The sequence below is a fragment of the Acyrthosiphon pisum genome, chromosome A2 (genome assembly GCF_005508785.2).
Source record: "Acyrthosiphon pisum isolate AL4f chromosome A2, pea_aphid_22Mar2018_4r6ur, whole genome shotgun sequence".
Lineage (NCBI taxonomy): Eukaryota > Metazoa > Arthropoda > Insecta > Hemiptera > Aphididae > Acyrthosiphon > Acyrthosiphon pisum.
The window spans coordinates 72,416,167-72,438,657 of NC_042495.1; the positions used below are offsets into that span (position 1 = coordinate 72,416,167).

Consider the following 22,491-nt stretch of genomic DNA (forward strand, 5'->3'; position numbering starts at 1 on the left):
TTCTTGGTAGCAGGGCAGTATAATATACCATATTTAAATTTTGACTTACTATAACATTAACCCAATATTTCTAAAAATATTTTCACATAGTTGATACGTCATTTCTATTGCAACAATAAATACTCGTATTCTGCCTTGCTACCAAGAATTGCAGTAACTCCCGCCTATTAAATGTGTTTACTGAAAACAAATTGGTATAAAACTGTTGGAATACCAACTGTACACGCTAATATATTGAAATTGCATAAGAAGTATTATGGTGGCTAACGAGTAGATTTAGATAGTTAATAATTATATTAAAAGAAATCAGAAATCAGAAATAATAAATATTATTTGTTGAACGGTAAATGTACACGTTATTCCATATAGTTTCACATTTAAACTCAGACAGAGGCCATTTAATATCAAATAACATGGTTAATTTATTAAAAAAAAAAATCTTTAATACTTTAATTTTCGTTCGTTAAGATATAAATAGTTTAATATGGTACGTAATAAATATCTCGATGAATACAATTGAATAAGAATATTTCTTAAAAATACAGATATAAGTGTTAATATGTATTTATATGTTATATGTGGTTAGGTTTAGGATTAAACTATATTAAACGAGCCACCTATATTATATTATCGTAAGACATTTATTGAAATTTAAATATACGTTCAGTGTTAGTGAATATTGAGATTGAATTGTATAGTTATTTATTTACAAATGGATTACACAATACACTGTTCACAAATAGGAAGGTACACATATCACATGATTATAAATTACATTATAATATGGTCAGTTAAGACTCAAGAGGTATGTACCTACATAATATGATTTGTAAATAATGCTTAAGATGTTGAATTAGTAATCAAATTTAGAATAAACTATTCGAATAAGCAACTTATTTAAATTAGCTATATTTCAAAAAAATATTTATTTGATATTTACATTATATGTGACGAGTGAGTAGTGATTCACATTACTGCAGTCTACAACTGACTTCTACTACTACAGTTCTAGTACATTATTACAGTACCACCAGTATGTGTTTGACCACTGATAGTTCTCCACGTGTATTTAAATACCTATCACAAGTGAGACTTTATCAGCTTCCAATAGCATCCCAGCAGCTATCACCTACATAACATGGATATTATATAATATTACCATAGCATTTGAGACTTGAGATAAACGTTAACAATAAGGAAATATTAAATTAGATATAGAATGATTATTGGGAGAACACATAGGTAATAAAAATAATGTCACCGAAAAAACTAATCCAACACCTTTATTGAATACAATTATTACTCACCAATAAAAATGCTAACCACTCAAAAGAAACATAAATCGTGAATATTCTCGATATAGGTATACTGTAAACAACATTATGATCTTAATTTATTGCATAAGTACCAAACACCAAAAAAAAAGAAAAAAAAAATTTAAAGTACTGAGTATTTAAAATTAGATGCTGGGACTAAATTGAAAAAATCTCAAATCGTTTAAATATTTAAAAAAAAAAAACATATATATTTTATAATATTATTATAATTTAAAGAAAAAATAATATAGTAACAATATTGTTGTGCCTATTTCGATCCATAAGAAAAAAATTATATTAACTTCGACTACACTATTCTTATGAAATTCTGTTAATAAATACATACAATATTTTACAGACTAACCAGTATGAAAATTAAACTTTTATGACGAATGGTTTGTATTAGTACACGTTATCTAGGTAATTGTTGCAATGAACTATAACACATTTACGTAGGTAATTGTAACGTGTAAAATGTATTAAAATTATTAGATTTTATTCTGTGTACTAACTACAAATATACAGCGTATAACTGTATAAGTATTTGAAAAACCAAAAGTATCGTTTTTATTTGTTACTTTTCTTATATAAATAAAACCTTAAAAATTATATGACCGGAATTTATTTAATTATTTACCTTGAGGGGTTTTTTTCACAATGATACAGATAAAAACTAACCAAAAGGAAAAGTTAACATTTTATTTATAGTTTTCATTATCTGGAATATGTTACAGAAAAACGTTTTGTTTTCCATTCAATAGATTATGTTAATATTATTCAAATAATATAATATTATGCACTACCTATGTGCCATTTTAAATAGAAACATGTTTTATCTTAATCATTTAATAGGGTTGAGGCATCATACTTATATAATGCAATTATAATAAAAATGTCAACAATTAACAATTCATTTTTTGCCACGTGATACCAAAATTACTTAAAATTTCACGGACATGCTTTACTTAAATGCAAGTAAAATTAAGTGACTCTCTAATGATTAACATTAAAGTGCTTCTTCCTCTTAGCCATCAAGAACCTGTGTGTAATCTTGGTGTGACCTGAGCATAATCTATTTAGTTTAGGTAGGTACCATTTCATCTCTAATTTATTCTTTTAGTTTTATGTTGGAGTTTTGCCATCTATTTGTACTCTCATTCAACTTGTTATTTTCTTCATTACAAATATTTTTCTTTAGCATTAATGATTTCATTAGTGTAGTGCATCTTCATATAAGATGTTTGTTCAATCAATGATTGTCCAGTATTAGTTGCGGAAAATAAGTCTCATCTGCTCTTTTGTTTACTTTTAGTTCTGAGTGACTTATAGTATCTAGATTATAGTTATTTGTTTATAATTTATTATAAATATTGTTGAATATTTATTGTAGACATTTATGATTCCATCCTGTTATTAAAATGTATCCAACCTGGATATTGCATATTGTTGTAGTAGTATTACCTATTAAACTTTAAAACAAATACATTTAACATAAAAAATGGATCACTTGTGATTTTATTTATTTGAATATAATTTAACGAAATGTGCCTTGTTCAAAAAAAAAAATAATTATAATTTGCTTTTTACATTTTTTCAAATGATAATGCAATAGTCTAACAAGTAATAATAATTCAGAAGATAAAATATAATGTATAGAGCGTCTCGCTTTTTTTTTTTTTTCTTAAAGCAGTGTCCGCAGTGTTATAGGCCATTTGACTACCTACACAATCAAACTTTTACATAGGTAGGTATTTACAAAAATTGTAGTTTACAATTATCTACATTTGTTACAGTTAGTGCTTTACTCATCTACTTATTTCAGATCATATACTACCTTGAAATTAGCACTTTATATTTTCTTGAAAATGATTGCTCTTCAAAAAAAATCATAAGCTAATCGGACGTTTCACAGTGAATGAGGTTCCACAACTGAAACACAGGTTCTTATATTATTTAACAATATGCAATTTAATGTATTTTTATAATTTAATTTGAATTGTTAAAATACGTTTAACTATTATAATTTGTCAATTGTTTTTTATAAATAATCAAACTACAGTTTTTAAAGTTTTTTGTATTTTACTTAGTCTTTATTATTACTCAAAACAAAAAACTCTTCTCGTAAACCAATATTTCCACGAAAAAAACTATTCTATACCTTGTAATATAGTTGAATAAAAAAGAAGAAACTTTTCAGTTGGAGAAATACGTTATTTATTACGCTTCGATGAATCTAGCTGGTATAAGTACAGAACATTTTGTATACATAAAGTTTCCCGATTCTGGTGATTGCGTAGTCTTTCAGGTATGAAAAATCGTAAGTACTTGAAAAACTTCAAAAAGAAGTATTAGTCTTAAACATTTTTTTTAAAAGACAGGCAAACGTAAAAATCTGTAATTTCAATTTAATTTAATATTGATGATTACCAAATTAGTTGCAACATATTATTTATAAACACCCAAACACAGTTAAAAAATACAATATTGAATATTTACAAAGTTAAAAATATTCAATTTATACTTAGAAATATACTTAATAAAATATATATATAATTTATTGAATGCCACATTTTCATATTATTTATTTAAAGGCATAAATTAAAATATTAAATCTAATAAAGAAATATAACAGCGATAAACAATCTGTTATATATATGTTGGTTTTAGTTTTCACACTAAATATAAGTATTTATAATAGCGATTCATACTAGTATACATTTTAAGAAATAGGTACTTACCAAAATATAAAGGTTACAAAATTATTTATAGATTGTACAGTATAGAACTATAATTTATAGTGTTGTACTAAAATATAGACAAATAGATTACTTCTGAAAATTCCATAATTTAAATGCGTAATATATAAAATGCTAAGGATGATTAAAGCAGTAAAATCCAAAAATTCTGTTCTTGTCTTAAGCTTGAATTTGCAAAAAAGAAAAAAAATTGAAATTTGATTAATCTTAACGTCTACTACCAACTTTTTTTATACTTTCCCATTTCGAACTATAATTATAATGAGAGAAAACAGAGAAAAAAGAGTGAACGAGTTAAATTAAATAATATAAAACTTACATGGGAAACTAAGTCTAACTTGAGACAATATCGCAAGTTAGTATAAACAAAATTTTCCCTCTCAATTTCACAAAAACAACCAATCTTACATACATCATTAAATACATTTTTTATTAACCATGATATGTTGTTATATCTTTTGTTGAATCTCACATTTGCATTCATCGAATGGCAAATAGCATGTCATGTGAAAACCATACTTTTACATAGTTTTATAATACTATATAATTTAAATATAAAATAGTATCTACCTACAATTACAATATGACCACGTCTTAACATCAAGATGACGATCGTCGTGATGAAAATTATAAATATTAAATGTGTGAATGTGTGATCTGATAATTTATAATGTCAGATTATTTGTTGGTACCTACTCAAGTTACCCAAGTTACCTTGTTTGGTGGTACGTTTCGAAACATGGAATTCAGCACACCCACAGAGTGAGCTTTCCCAATTTGTTTAACTGATTATTTTATTTTTTCACTAAAACTAATTGACGCTTAATTCTTAGATATATATTTTTTTAACTTCATAGGTAATTCGACACTGTTTATACTTTATAATATTCCAAAAGCATCAATAATGATTTTTAAACAATATAAATATAAAAACAGCGGTCGAACATTACAAGACGTCACTAACTAGCTATTTGTCCTATTTACATATTCTTACATCTTAAACCAAAATTTTAGACTGATAAATATTATTTTAAATTATAATATTTAAATCTATGAAAGCGTTTTTATTGTGGTGTAAAGTTATTAAAATTATTAAGATGAAATCTAATATACGTATTATTAATATTTAAAAATATTCCTAATACATTTTTCTTTAAGCTTGGTTATCGCATCAAACTAATATTTAGTGATAACATGTTTATGATAAAATAAAAAAATTTAAATTTGGTATTGTAAAAATAAATAAAAATAAAAATTGTTCAAGTATAATAACTGAAATTCGGTATGTAATATAATATAAATTATAACGTTACCTATTATGTTATATTAATTAGAAATAAAAATTTTAGAAGTTTTCTATATGTCTATAGAAACTTAAATAAAATAAATCATCAAATAGCTCTAAATTTTAAAATAATGAACATCTATTGTCATATAGAACAAGTTAAATTATACTATTGATTTTTAAATTTATGTATTATTAGCTGATCGATTCCCGGCAACCAATAATTATTATTATAATAGCTTCAAAACCCATGGCAACCATTTAAAAACAAAACATTCCATCGGAAATCTTAAAATAATATACAATTGGTTGCCATGGTAATATGGAGACACACACGGACGGAAATCTCAAAATAATATATAAATGGTTGCCATGGTAATATGGACACACACACACACATACACACACATTCATTTATATTTATATAGATATACCATATACTATTTATATAAATTGTATATTTAATATTTAAAAAAACATGTTTAGGTTATCTCTATAATCGTATTTATATTTAAGAAAAATATTTGGAACTATGAATTATTTTATATTTATGATTTAATGTGTATAGAATATTATCTCACAGTTCATATTTCAATATTTGAAAAACGTTATAGCATAAATAAGTATCTAATCAGTAATAAATAGATCCTTATTAGATTTCAAAAAAATTTGCTACAGTAAATTGTTTTAATTGGTACTTACTAGTCTGCATTGAAAAAGTTGATGGAATGTAGGTAGTATAATATGAGTAGGTAAATTATATAAGTCAACGTATGAACTTTACTTGTTAATTGATAGTTGAAAAAAATTACTCAGTTGATTTAAAAATAATTCATCAAGTTAAAAAAAAATTGAAAATGTTTGTGTTTATGTATTTATACGAAATATCAATATAAAAATAAATAAAATCCAATTCTATGATAACACAAACATTTCTGTTGTTTTCCTTGATAAAATAATTTTGTACATATAGTTACATTTTACTTTTTAGTAGATTAGAATATTAGATAGGCATATATATTATATGACTTTAAATTGCTATTTGATATAAACAATTAACATTATTTTGTTAAATTATTAGTTGAGATGTATATAGTTTAAATACTTAATAATCATGTTAAGGTATATACACTGTACATTATGATAAAACTTCAATAAAATTGTTTATTATAGTTTAAGAAATTATAAAATAGAAAGAACGCAGTTACTATTTATGTGGTCCACACACTATAGATAATTAAAAAATTAGATTAAGTAAAGAGTTAAGTACCTAATTATTATTTTATACATAAGCTTTTAACTTAAGTATCGAATTTTTAAAATTTAAATGTATGATTTGTGAACTGTTAACTTCTAACTTATCAATCTTGTGTTATCTCTTAACCTAACTTAACTTGAGTTAATTATTTTCTCTTATCTACCTTTGTTTATAAAATACAATACAACCTCATAGTATATCATATGAAAAATATATCACTAAACAAACTTTATCTATGCTGTTTAGTTATAAAAGAGAGACTGATCTAAAAAATATTAAATAATTGCATCTTGGTTGTTGACAGGCAGTCAATTATATAATTATGTAGAGTAATATTTATGGGATGACACTCGTTACATAAAATGTCTACAACATCTATAGTCATTATGTGTGAGAATAATATTAGCTGGATAAAAAAAAACTATTAGGTTAAAGAGAAAAGTAAATAAACCGTCAACAGACGTAATAAGGGATGGAAAGAAATTGAAAAATGTTCCTTTAAACGGATTTTCCCCGTCATTTTCCCTGTTTCTCTCTCTTCTACACACATTTTTTTAACGCGGTATATCTGAGCAATATAAAAATAGTCTGAAAATGGTTTGTATAATAAATGGTTGGCCGTGTTGAGGTCCGTTCGTGTATTCAAATGAGTTTAATGTACCGCTCTAATTCCTACATCGTTCATCATTGTTAGTTTTGAGCAAGGACTATGGAATTTGCATTTTCTCTCTTTCGACGACCTCGCCACCACCACCATACCCCATCACATTTACGCCTTGCCACCACACTCCGTCTCTGTGTGTTCATAGCTACTGAACGATTTATTCTAAACGACAAGCGTTTGTCATATTCACAACGATTTCATGCCATTTTTTTCCAAAATCCCCCGTAAAATCGCTTTGTGATTCATTCACTCTGTGGCCACCATCAACCTGCAATAGCACTGAATCAGGAAAATGTCTTATAATTTTTTAGGTGACCATTGTTTTTTTTGTTGAAATTGATGAATGATGAAATATATAGGTATTCATTTTCAAATCATTTATTGCATTTTTAATTTTTATACTCGTACATGTCTCAATTATTTTCCTTTAAAAATTTTACTACCTAAATAATTTTTTATATAAATATCATACATTTAATTTGAATTGTTTCATTGTAAATACTAGTTATTAAACATTTGACTCAGATATGTGACTTTAAGATACCGATAATAATTTTTGTTAAGTATTGGACACGTGATGTAATAAAAAAATTGAATAAATAATCATAAATTATCGCATTTTAAAAGAAATCTTTGTGGACCTTTGTTTTTATACCTAATGTTAATAAAACTATCTATATTTTTATTTATTTTTTATTTATTAAATATCACTTTTATTAATAAAGATAAACGGGCGGAAGTCCAGGTTACAATATTATAGTGTAGTGTTGACAAAATAGTAATACTAATTGAAATTGTGGAACATTGATACATGTGTAATAGATAATAAAACAAAATAAAATGATAATAATGTAGTATCGTTATTCTATGGAAGAAATTACGGATCTTCGTAGGCTAATTTCATCATACTGTTAATGGGCTCGTTTTTTGAAATAATTTGTTGGGCAATATAGAATAAAAAAAGCATGTGTGTTATAATATTAAAATGTAGAAACAAAACGTAAATATTATAACTATACTGGCAATTTTATTACTATACGAATAATTAATAACCTATTGACATTTCAAACAGTAGTTATCTAGTTACATCCAGATATTTAAAGTTTATATGGGTGGAGTGGCACAGGGGTACAACGTAAAATGCTTGTCCACTACTTCATTCGTCTAAACTTTTAATGATTAAATCTCTTTGACTAGTAGTTCAAAATAGATATAATATTATAAGTTATAACATTTATTATAAACCCTGGACAAAAAACTACCTTTGGTTAGGTACATAACAACTAAACGACTACTAAAGCTCTTTAAACCTTCTTCTTGATAAATTTTCTAAATTCATTATTTAGTATCAAATATTCTTATACGAAACCTTACAAACCTATCGTATATGAATCGAAGGAGCTGATAATATTCTTCCAATCTCAATATAAATAAAATAATAAATTCTTAACTTTTCACAAATAACCAATGTTTAACCTAACGTTTCGTTATGATATTTTTGATACTTTGTACTATGTCGTAAACTTATATAGTGTTCATGCTATATACTGATACTCGTATGTTACGGAATAAGTGTACGAAATAATAATCAGTAGAGAAAGGAAGCTATTATGATACCAAATAACAATAATTTGGCCATTTGCAATACATATCAAACATAATATACTATAGAAACTAGAGCTTACCACTCATTGTTAAATATATTAGGTAATAAAACTATTTAGACAGGTCTCACGTACTATAAGAAAATACGGACTTTAGGGTTAACAAAAAGGCAGACTTCTAAATAATAATTTTTGATTTTTGTAGTAGAATAGATTACGCAAATCACTTTTTCTTTTTTTTTTTTTGACTGTTTATGGTGCAAAATACATAAGGCTCTCGAAATTCTACCTAGCACAGTCACACAACCACCACTATTTTGATAGGACGATAATATATTACAAGACAGTCACTTGAAATAACTCGTCGGGTAGATTGATGGTAAGGCGGTTTGAAGTTGGTATGATTTTAAGGGCAGGCAAGCCAAGACACTTTGGAGCCAGATCGTAACACTTCCTATTTAAAGTCTGGATTATAATATTCAGCGGTAAGTCATAAAAAATATAAAATCTTATATTTTATAATTATTTTCAGATGTTTAGTAAATAATTATAATTTAATATTGCATCAAACATCTCTCACAAATCTTAAAAAATATAAAATCTCATATTTTATAATTATTTTTCAGATGTTTAGTAAATAAATATAATTTTATATTGTATCAAACATAAAGTGCTCATATTTTTTTTTTTTGCGCCATAAATGACCAGTTGGCACGAAAATGTATAAATATTTTATACAAGCATAAAATATGGGATAAATATATGTTTAAATTTGTATTTTATTTAATATTTCAATAAATATAATATAACCAATGATGTAGTTTCAAATTACATTTTACATTCCCTGCCTGCACTACTATGATTGAATGGCAATACGTTCATAATATATATATATATTATTTATATTCACTATATTATATATATTATACACATTATTTCCCCCATCAACCAGTAAAACGAGTAATGTCCCGTTCATTTAGTATAATGGAATATGGAAACGCAGGCACATAAATCGTTGGCATCCTGGTTGAAAATTGAATATTACCGAACCCAGTAATTGAAATATATAATATGCTACATAAAATTGTGTTGAGAATATTCCAATATTACACTGCAGCCATATCACTAATTCACAAACTCTATAGTACGTCTATACCTAGGTACATATTATATCCGTCGTCCTCAGTAGTCGGCATTTGAAGCACGCTATGAAACTAAATTATATTGACACGATAAGATGTAATATTCTATTTCAGAGTACTCTTAAGGGAATTCGATACCGGTGCAGATTTTCTGTTTTTGTCTAACACACACACGACATAGGATTTTAGACTGGTTCTTTGCCAATCATACCAATTGATCTAATGAACGGATAAGAATTCTAAAAACAGCTTTGAATTTGTCGTAAAATATACTTGAAATCGACTCTCTCACATTTTTGATTTTTTGATTTTAACTTCTCCAAAAATTAAAAAACGACAATTTTGAAATACTCTTTTTTTAATATGATATATAGGAATTTCGGGCATAATATCAAACATGTGGGAAAATCGATTTAAAGTAGACTTGACGACAAATTCAAATCTGTTTTCAGAATTCTTATCGCTTCAATAGATCAATTGGAATGTTTAGCAAAAAACACGTCTCAAATACTATGTCACGCATGTGTTAGACAAAAACAGAAAATCACGGTATCGAATCCCCTTAAAGATTTCACCCCGGGTTCTACAACAGTACAGTTATTATATTACACTCGGCAGTAAATTTTAAAATAGTTTTCTATTGTTTTGGTAAATTTGAATTATGTTGCTATTATATATTTATATAATATATTGTATATCTACTATATATTTAGTAGGTAATTGATAGTTAACTTCTACTATATTTGTAATTTAACTTATAAGTATTCACCTAGTTAAAAGGAGTAAGGAATATACATGTAATTATAATAAATATTCTTAAGTTAAGAAAAAATAAATCAACAACCATGTATATAAATGGAGAACACGTGTATACATTATGTACTTAAAGACAATAATATTATGGAACATATTTATAGGTAACTATAATTATACTTAATCAGCTTCTTTTTATAAGATGACTTTATAAGTAAACGAAAAAATAATTATAATTACATCAATGTATTATATGTTTTATTTATTGATTTATATTTATATATATTTTTTTGTCAACATATGATCTGTATACCTAGTAATAATAATTATGATTTATAGCTGTATAAATAAAATATGCTCTTTAGTAGATATATATAGGTATGAAGGTAATCTATTCATTTATGCAATTACTTGTTTAAAGTTCAGTACGTCACAAGTACAACGCTTTGTTTCACTTTCGTTAAGATCACATTGTATAATAAAACTAACTCACGTAGCTATAATAATAATAATAATATTACCTTCGGGGGGTAAACTGTTAATAATAGTTATACTTATCGACGAAGAACTACAGAGGAAGAGAAAAATGTTTTCTATGTATCTGCGTCGTAACATAAAAATGTACTGTAATATTATTGGAAACTTTTTTTAGGTCTTTATTATTATACCTTCCATCTTTTCTCCGCCAACGAAAAACGAGTAGATAAAAATCCCGGGGCACTATGAAATCCATTACAGCGGCAATTCAACAATGACTATACGTACTATATATATACTATTATACCGATACTGGCCTAGATTTCTGACCATGCAACATGAATAGGAATATCCCGGTAAATCCTCATCTTTATGAATTTCCAGTTCACCATCGGTCCAGGAAGAGAATCACCGATTGGTTGACCCCGATAATATGATAAAACCCATACCTTTACATTGTACTACATTACACAAACATGTTTTGAGTTAATTAATGATTTCTGAATAGAAAGCAAATTATTTCGGTGAGGTACAGGATTTCCATTGAAAACCACCTGAGGCGCCAGCCTATATGTGTACGCATTATACATATTGTTTGCTTAAATTAATGTTAAAAGCTCTTCAAACTTATGAAGAAATACATTCCATTTCGGTGTTGATTAAGGTCTAATTAGTAAAAATTTATAACTATTTGACATACCTTCATGTATAATCAATAAACAAGAATTATGTATAACAAAAATATTATATAAAATAATATATCGTTTATTTAATATATATTTTAATCAAGGTATATAAGAACTAGCCTATATTATAGTGTAATGCATGTAGATTATAATACTATACAATAAATGTACAAACAACTTAGAATTGTCCATTCAGTACGACCATATATTTTATCATCTACTTAGATATTGAGAAAAACACATATATATTTACTTTTCTGAAGGGTTAATGTTTAAATTTCAATGGACCACGTTTGGTTTTCGGAAGTCGAATAAAACAGTAAAACACCCGGGGCAAATGCTATACCAACGAGTCGTCTACCAGGTGTCCGGTTTTCTCACATTTATCTTATTCTCGGGTTCATAATATTGGTCGTTTTCCTTTATTTTTTTCAACCAACATTAATCTTCTATATAAAAATGTTGCCATCTTTATAAATAACGTAGTGCTTGGGTCTCAAACAAGAACATCTGTTATATTAACTTTTTAACTTTTCCCCACTACTTTCCTTCTAGTCGAAAGGTCCCAAAGATAACAAACTTCAAGATAGTCTCTGTATAATATTACACGAAAACTAAAATGTATCGGTCCCAACATCAGCAACTTTTGGCTTACATAAAAAAAGTAAGGAAGAATGAAAAATGCTACAGTAATTCTTGCGTAATAAGTGTTCAAAAAAAATCAAGATATCGTATAGTATCAACATTCCATTCGACGTAAAGTAAGTTTTATTTTTTTTAAGAAAACATACTTTTAGATATAAATAAATGATTTTACAACGGTATCTTCTATTGTTTTCTTATGATTTCCAAAGTCTTAATTGCCATCGAAGCAAACCAAATAGTATAAAATACAAGATTTTTTTTAAAAATAAATTACATTATTATGCATTTACTGTAAACTTTTTAGAAGAATATAATAAACTGTATAACACGAAACATAGATAAACATTTTTAAAATTTACACCTGGAGATTTGAATGTTAAATAGTGCCTTTGTTGTCTGCTTTTATTTTCAATAAAAGTAGCTGATAGTAAGCCATAATGGTATAAAGGCTTTTTGTTGTGTTTACCTTATGTTACATTATTTTACTTCTGCATGTAGAATAAACTGCCATATCCCTAAGGACCGGTAAACACTTTTACATCTTTAGAAGTTGAAAACACCTCCAAGTTATAGATATCCTCCGGCAGGATATAAACAAACGTAATGGAGTGACAGTAACATACAGATTGTAGATTCTTAAAAGAATAGTTCTTATCGGTGCATTATACAAATCAAAAATAGTTTATTTTTCTAAGGTAACAATAAATATCTGTCGAATTCCTTCCACCATCATTGATTTATGAAATATTATAATACGTGAAGTTTTGATATTATTTTCAACACGATAAATAAAAGATATAATAGTAAAAAGTTAAGCAAAAAAATTAAATATTAAAATAGATTTAAAAACTAAATTTTTATTTTTTTAGGAACCAATGACTTGTTTGTATTAGGTATAGGTGGTATTAGGTACAAAATTGGGAAATTGTTCATAGGCCATAACAATTACTTAAAAAGAGTCAATTTTTTTCGGTAATGTTAGCAAAATATAACAAATCTAATATATACAATTAAACATTAATTGGTAAAAATTTTAACAGTATAATTATTAATTACAACAAAATATCAAAAATCGATTGATGGAAATTTGTTAATTAACATGTGAATATCATCCAATATCGAACAAATTTATAATTTAAACGCTCGCAAAAAATGAACGTGACTCTCCGATAAATTTCTTTTTTTTGAATGTAGGAAAACTTAATCTTCTATTAAATTGTCTAATGTTAAGTATGAAAATAATAATTTTTTTGAATTTATAACTGAAAAATAATCTTTAAATATTCGGGATTTTGACAAATTTCTAGCTACAGAGAACCATAAAAACGTGCTGTTGATTTAAGCTCAATTTTTTTTTTAATTACACAATTATAAACTTAGGTGTAATTTGTATTACATTTTTAAGTTATTTGTTCAACTGAAAAATTGTTTATTGACAATAACTAAGAAAAAAAACTTTTAAAAAAACCAAAAAGACTATAAATAGCTCAAATACATTCTAAATACTTTTAAAATTGTATTATGTATGGTAAATGGTCAAATAAACATTCAGTGAAAATCTAAAGTATTTACAATTTTAAATATTATAGTCACCCAAAAACAAAATTAATTTTGCTCAAAAATTTCCCATTTTTCCTGAATTTTTTTTTGTTTTTCCCGGCGCTCTTGGAAACTGCTGTGAATTTTAAATGTGACCTCCCGAATCCACCAACCAGATTTACTTTCCTATCAAAAATATGTTGATTTCGAAAATTGAAGTATTTTTAGTATCCCCATATGTTGATATGTTTATGACAGAAGGAAAAAAACAAACAAATATCATTGTAAAATCAATATATTCATTATTGCACCACTCAGAATCTAAAAAACCAAAATTAATTTTTTTTAATTTAATGTATCTTGTAAGACCAAAAATCAATTAGATTATATATACTCATTATATATTTATGTGTACCCATAATATGTGTATTACTAAGCTAATATTACTAATTAGAGGTTTTATTACAAATTATCAAAAATTACTTAGCAATGTACTAAGTAATTACCTATAGCTTTGTTCTGCAATTATTTTTATAGGTATATAAGTATAAAATATTAAAATGGATATTGGATTTATTATTTCTCTAAGTTCGGTGTACTTATGGGTAGTTTTAGAATTTTTCTAATTAAAAAAAATATTCTCAAACTTACAAAATGTTTTTCAAAGTTATAAAGCTTATAAAGTTTGTAAAGTGTAACTATATAAATATTCAATTGCAATTTCAAGTCTCAGATATTGTTTTAAGATATTTTGATAAATAATAAATGTGATAAACTGGTATAATTGTCTATGATAAAATTACAGTAAATAATAAGTCAATACAAGTTTTTAATTAAATAATATGGTGATTTTATAAAATAAATTATATTTCATTACCAAAACTTTGTACCTGCTTATCGTACATTGATTCAAAGAACCTAATTAAGTAACACTATTATTATATATCATTATAAATATTTTAAGCAGGTTAATAATAATTGACGTAAATATATTTGAAATTAGGGTATAATATATTTTGATTTAGATTACACAACTAAACATTGCACAATACACAAGATATCTAGTAATGTTTTACTTAATAACACAATAGTCATGTTTACAACATGTCTATTTAATACAGCCGTTGGAAATTTAAAATAAAAAATTTAGATTTTAACAAGAAAAAAAATATTATATTCATTTAAAATAAAATGTAACAATTAATTAATTGTATGAATAGATATCACTATATCAATAATACAATATATTACATCGAATAAATTTAAAATCCAACGTGAAATCATAAAAAACCGTATGATTGTCACTATGGTTTTAATTTATTTTTCTAGAATTTCTAACTTAAGAGTTGCTTATTTTTCAACAATCAACATTATTGAATAATATATAATAAGATATTAGTATTTATAGGTACACACAATCAGATAAAAAAAATTACTTACGAAATCTATATATGTATATTATATTAACGCCAGATCATTTTGAGAGAAAAATAATATTTTTGTTTAATAAATAATAAGTAAATATAAATTGTATATTGATGACAAAATTAAATATATTTTCCACTACTTACCCCTTATTATTTGAAGCAATATCTTATAGAGGATTTTTATTTTGTTATAAAATAAATAGTTATTTTAAAATCTGTGAATTATTATACTCTAATCTATTTCAAATCCTAATGTTTCTAAGGAAAAAAAGCTTGCAGAATAAATTCTTGTGACATCCGTAGATAGGTTAATTCATGTTGTTAAAATATAAAAAAAAAAGAATTTTTAGTAGAAAGGCTACATTTAGGATTTGATAACGATGCAAAAACATTGCATAGTTGTTTCAAGTTTATGGTGAAAGAAGAAGCTGTAAAAATGGAGGGGATAACTGGAGAAGTAAGGATACTTAAGTGATAGCTTCCTCCCTCGTGTTCCGGTGCTTTTAACTTTATACACACTCATACAAAAAAAAAATAAACATCTTGTGTTGTACGTACAAATCGATCAAAGACTAGAAAGGAGAGGGGAATGAACAAAAACAACAAATGGCCTTTAATTACACGCATTGTCGTATTCAACAACAAATTGTTATTGTAAATGAGGGTCAAAAACTCACGAGGTAAATTGCATATTATAAAATTAGAAGTTTTAATGATGAACGAATAATATTCAAGTTTGCATATTGCATTTTAGTTCATATGATATCGATTAAAAATCACTATTGAAGTAAATAGTTAAACGATTTTGTATATGAGTAAATACTTATACCTTTAAAACTTGGGAAACGTGTTTTAATTTTGTTTTATTCAAGATATTTTGTTTGTTTGTCTACTGAATTACTCAATAATTATTGTGACTTTATATAATCTGTTTGCTTCTATTTGAGAATAATCCAGGATATTGGCACATTGCATACCTACCACTTATTCATTAAAAATATGTTCTTTACTATTTTTATTCATATTAATGCAATAATGGTAAAAAATCGAAAAACAGCTCTGAGTGGAAATATATTTATCTTAACCTTTATATAATCCATCCAAAATTAAAAAAAGATATATATTCAAAACGCGTGGAAAGAAAATATATTAATTATTAAAATATCAAATTTTATGTTTTATAACATATAACACATTTCCAAATAACAATTTAATAGTTAAAGGATAAATGATGCAATAAAAATGTAAACCTCACATAATTTTAATTTGCATTACTAATCATTCAAGTTTCTTTTAAATTTTCTAATTTCTTCAAATATCTCTAATAATTTATCTTATGCAGTAAACAAACTCATCAACATTATTCAATACATATTTTTTGACCAACTCTCTCGACTGTTTTATCATTAATTTATGGTACCTATAGATCAAAAAATCAAAGAAACTACCGTTAATCTACTTTAGTCACCATTACCATAGTAGCGCATTCAACCAAACGGTGCCATAACACAAAATCCTGTTATCAGTCCTGTTGGATTTAATTAAAGTTTTTACTTTTTAATTAAACAATATTATATACATACCACTACCATGACTGGGAAGCTCTGTAGTTTATTTATTAGTTACCATCTACCACGAACAGTGTCGGTGTTATAAATCACAAATGGAGATAAACTTAGTACAGATAACGAGGTTTAAAGATAACACGAAATATGTTTGTGAAAATTTTGATCCTTTAATAGGGACAGTCGTGGAGAACGACACTGAAAAAAATTTAATCAGCGTACCGGTCGAGTTAGTATTTTAATTTGTTTTATTTAAAGAACGTGCCACGGAATTCATACAAAACGTCGTCAAATTTATTACAATCTACACGAAAAACAATTATTTCTAGTTAAACTTTAAACGCTAATGATTAATGACATATTTTATAGCTGTGCAAAATATATTAATTAAAAAAATTGCAAGTTGTATATTTGTATCAATATAATACATTATTACTATATAAATAATAGTTTATAATATTTCAGGCTTAGCTAATATATGAGGTATTAAAATAATATTACGATTTAAGACGTAGCTGGTTAGGTATAATATGATTTATTTCAAACGATTTATTTATATTTATACATTTTACATTTTACTGAAAGCTTTATACACCATACATGTTGATTTGTTTTTATAATTGTAGTAAAATATGAAAAATATTATGTTATATTATTATTAATGGTATAAAATATTTTTTATTTTATTTTTGCCAATAATACATTTCTTTATTTTTGAACTGTTTAAATGGCAAGCAATACATTCATTTTATAGAATGATCTAAAGACGAAAAATTCGAGTCAATCAAATATATCTATTCATATTAATAGTTTAGAATATTTTATAACTAAATGAGGTTAAGAATTATTACACAGGTACTTGTGAAAATAATAATATTAATAATATTATATTATATAGTTCTTCAGTGCACAATATATCTCTTTTGGTCTATTGCAGAACTAAAGCTATGGGTGAAAGAGAAGAATACAATAATTATAAAAGGTACCTATGTTGCGTCACACACGAACAAATTAGTTGTTGTGTAATCGTGTAGGGGTGATAGTTATAGAATAGTGGTATTTTGTACATTGATTTATCTTATCACTATTTCTCTCCCTCAATTTTATTCAATTAAAACTTTATGTGTTTTCCCTTTTAGGCGTAGTTAATTAATTTATAATATTTATATCTGTGGTTTGAGTAAGAAAAAGGCGTGTTACTAAGAACAAAAGCTGTCTATATAATAATAAATATTATTAAACCATTATCACGATTAAAGATATATCAAACATTATCGAACATATCAGTCAATAGTCATAAGTTCTGGGGACGCATTGAATAATAATTACATTTAATAGGTACCATATCGTCAGACTAATTCGTAGAAGTTCTATCTCCATATTGTCTATTTTTCAGGAGGGACAAAAAACGTGTTATTGATTCAAAAATAAGAATACTTAAAATAAATGTATTTTTTAAATGTATTTGATGGGTTTGTTAATATTATTTTTAACAAAAAACCCCAAAACATCAGTTACACTCTTGTAACAGGACTTAGAACTATTTCTTCATAAAAAAAAAAAAAAATTGGATATAGGACTTTTACGGTGTAATTTTTTACAATTTTATTAAAATATAATAATTAATACATAATTAATATTATTTAATTATTTAATAGTAAAATAAACTATTATTTTTGAGGCAGCATGCTATTAAACGATACGTTATCATACATTTTATTTGAAATAGTCATAAAAAAAAATGCATTTTTGGAGTTAGAACTTTTACGAATTAGTCTGACGATATTATAACACGATTCTGATGTAATTCTTTATTCTGAATTTTGAGGTTGATTATTATGTCAATAGATATGTGTGATATAAATTAAAATCAAATAAATCCTGGCTATTTGTTATTTAACAAGAGTCTTTTTAAGTTCAATATTATCCTCTATTTTAATAAATTTACTAGTGCATGTTTAATAATATAATTTATCACAATTCCTTGATTTATCATGATAAAAGTTATACATTTTTTGAGTAAACATAATATTGCAATTTATTGAAAAAAATCTAGAACCCAGCTAAAAATAATGTGACGAAACAAGTGAGAAAATATTAATTTTGAAGATATCACAAATCACAATACAAATGTACTTTTATATATCATAAAGGATTACGTACCAATTTAACTTATTTTTATTCAAATCTATCGTTTATTGACTGTCAAATTTGACGATAATAGATTAAAATGGCACAATCCAATATGTATTTATTTTTGTTGTAACTATAACTTATATAAGCCGTTCGCATAATAATATTTACAATATTATGGAGTTTTATATCAAAACTTGTATACTTATATAGTTATATCCTTATATATACGAGGTTTGAAAAATATTAACCATCATCAACCTATAATTATATTTTATATACCTAACAAGTATAATTATAAATATCCACAGTTAGGATAATTATATTTAATAATTAACATATTTATATTTATATATTGTTTTTACCCATATTATATATTATTATTACCTATTACATAAAATTAATGTACGTTTGCTAGTATCCAGTAATCTCGCAAACCATTGATTGCTTTCTAAAACCAATTGGCACCAATTTTTTCACAAATAATTCTTCAGACTCCGAGAGTATTAAATTTAAAGCTTCGTTTTTCACCTCATACTGGTATTACTATAGGGTGCCTTATACAGGACTTTCATTTTGGATCACGAAAAACAAATATTTTTCTGTGTATATTTAGGATCTCATTGATTTCAGAAATAAAAGTGACTTTTATATAATCTATGTACAGCATGATTCATCAGCCATACACATCCCTTCTTTTTCCTTAAATAATTTATTTATTCAAAATCCGACTTTTGGAATTTTTAAATATACTTAAAGGCCATATTTTAAAATGTATTGAGGTTTTTGACATTACTTAAAGAGTATCATGTGGAGATACAAGTTTTTGTTTTTCAAATGGGAACTTCTCTTACCTACTGTAAATTACTTGGTGGATATTCTTTTCTGAAAATTTTGACGTATCAGAATCAACATTTGTATGAGTAGTTTTTGAGATGATTAACTTTGTGGACTAGGGATAATGATTAATGGGAATATTTGTAAAATATAGAAGCTTTGATGATTTTAAAACTTAAGTGATTAATATTAATTTACCAACATTAATAATTTATAAAAAGGTCCAAATATAATAAATACTAGGCTACAATATTACATCTGTTTTATTTCTGTTAAACCATTTTTAAGGACAATAATTATTCTTAATATAAACAATATTACTAATATAACATATTAATACAATATTAATCTGTTTTATATTTCTGTTAAACCATTTTAAGTAAAATTATACTTAATATAAGTAAACATTTTAATAATTGGGAAACTACTTGTACATACAGATTTTAAAAATAATTATCCTCTAAATGATTTCCAGTAAAAAATGAGGTCCTCACTTGAAAAACAGAAGTTTATATCGCTACGGAATACCTATACCTTAAATAATACAAAAACTAATTCAATTACCTATTTGAAAAAAATAGTCTTTGGCTATTTAACTATATTGAAAAAAACCTAAAATCAGAATTTGAATTAATTCATTATTAAAGGAAACAATGGGGGTGAGCATGTTTAATGAATCACCCTCTAAATAAAAATTAATGTATGTTTGTAGCTTGAATACTCAAAAACTACTGGACAGATTTTTGAGAAATTTTAATAATGGACGTGTTGTTACGGTAGGTATAAACGTGTATGTGTGAAAAGGTTCTAACTACTACGAACCTGGGTGTTCACCCATTCAGGACTTCGAGAGCTAGTAGATGCTGGCTTTATTTGCTGTCAGTCGCATATTGCGCATAGCTTTAAGCCACAATTATTCTTTAAAACCAAACCATAACTATGTTTTATTGTACAATAGGTATTACATTTTGCTAGGTCATATTATTATAATGTCTTATTAAATGGATCTAAAATGTCATTATAATTATATTCTAGTTTGCAGAACCTACATATTTGATGCTTAAAAATTATGTTATTTTATACTAAACTTAGAAAAACAGGATTGAAATATAAACTATATAATATAAATTATAATGTTATACTAAAACAAAGAAAGTATTATACAATCAATATATTAATGGTTAAAAACAAAAACTAAATGTGCGAAAAAAATATTTTTTAAACTCAATTAAGAAAATACAACAAATTCAATAAAAAAAACGCTACTTTTTATCGATATGTTTTATTGTACGTGCAATACTTATATTAAGAAGTCACACCCATATCTACTTGTATAAAAGCTATGCGAAGTATTACTGTACGAAATCCATTTATAGTACCTATTATAATATGTCATGTTCGTGTATACTATTGATATGATGTTAGATGTAGCAGGTAACCTACCTATTTATATTTAAATATTCGTATATACACACATAATAATAATATCCACTGCATATACCATGATGAAAATTAATAATAATTAATAAGTTTAATGTAAATACAATTTTATTTGTTGGGTAAAAAAAATTTGAAAATTTAATACAAGGCTCTTGATATATTATTATATCAATTATATATTATTTTAAAAATATAAAAAATCCATATTCACAATTTAAAGTTCAAATGTTGACAAAACACCTAAAGATCACGAAAATTTACAAATTATTTTGAGTTAGAAACTCATACGAATTTTTCTTTTTAAATCTAATATTAAAAAATGTAATACAAGGTTCTTCATAAGTTTGTCTAACTTTACCAAAAAAAAAATGTCTAGAAGAAGTCAAATTAAATTTTTATGAGTGTTTGAAGTTCATATTTTTGCATCATTGAATATTCACTCGATATCTCATGTAGCGAATTTCTTATTTTGTTGTTATTCAAAAGCGGATAACTGTAGGTACATACAAATTTCACTGAATATTTATATTCTTTTTTTCTATACACCATAACATTTTGAAAATATTTTGACTCATTATGAGCTGTTAACAGACAATTCAAAATTTAAATTTTTTTCTTTTTTTTTTCTATAAATATCAATAAAATTATATTTATTGTGTCAAAAATCCAGAAAATGTAATACAAGGATCCTGATATATTATTGTAAAAACAGTTGAAAAATATTAAAAATACGTAGTCACAATTTTTTATTTATAAGCATTTAAAGTTCGTTTTTTCACAAAATTTAACAAATTTAAAAATGATTTTGTAGTTAAAAATTAAAAACACAGTTTCTTTTGTAGTTATTTTATGTTAAAATTCTGAGGAAAGTACATATTAAATAACCAAGAAAAACTATTTTAGATATTTTTTTGTAATTTCATAATATTAATTCAACTTACCGCGGCTACCGTATTAATAATAA

General features: G+C 25.3%; 1 protein-coding gene across 2 annotated transcripts in view; it reads left to right on the plus strand.

Annotated features, from left to right (window-relative positions):
- The window catches only part of LOC100571236 (locomotion-related protein Hikaru genki), a 141,036-nt gene that overhangs the window by 2,978 nt on the left and 115,567 nt on the right, over positions 1 to 22,491 (plus strand). The gene's annotated exons all lie outside the window — the stretch shown is intronic.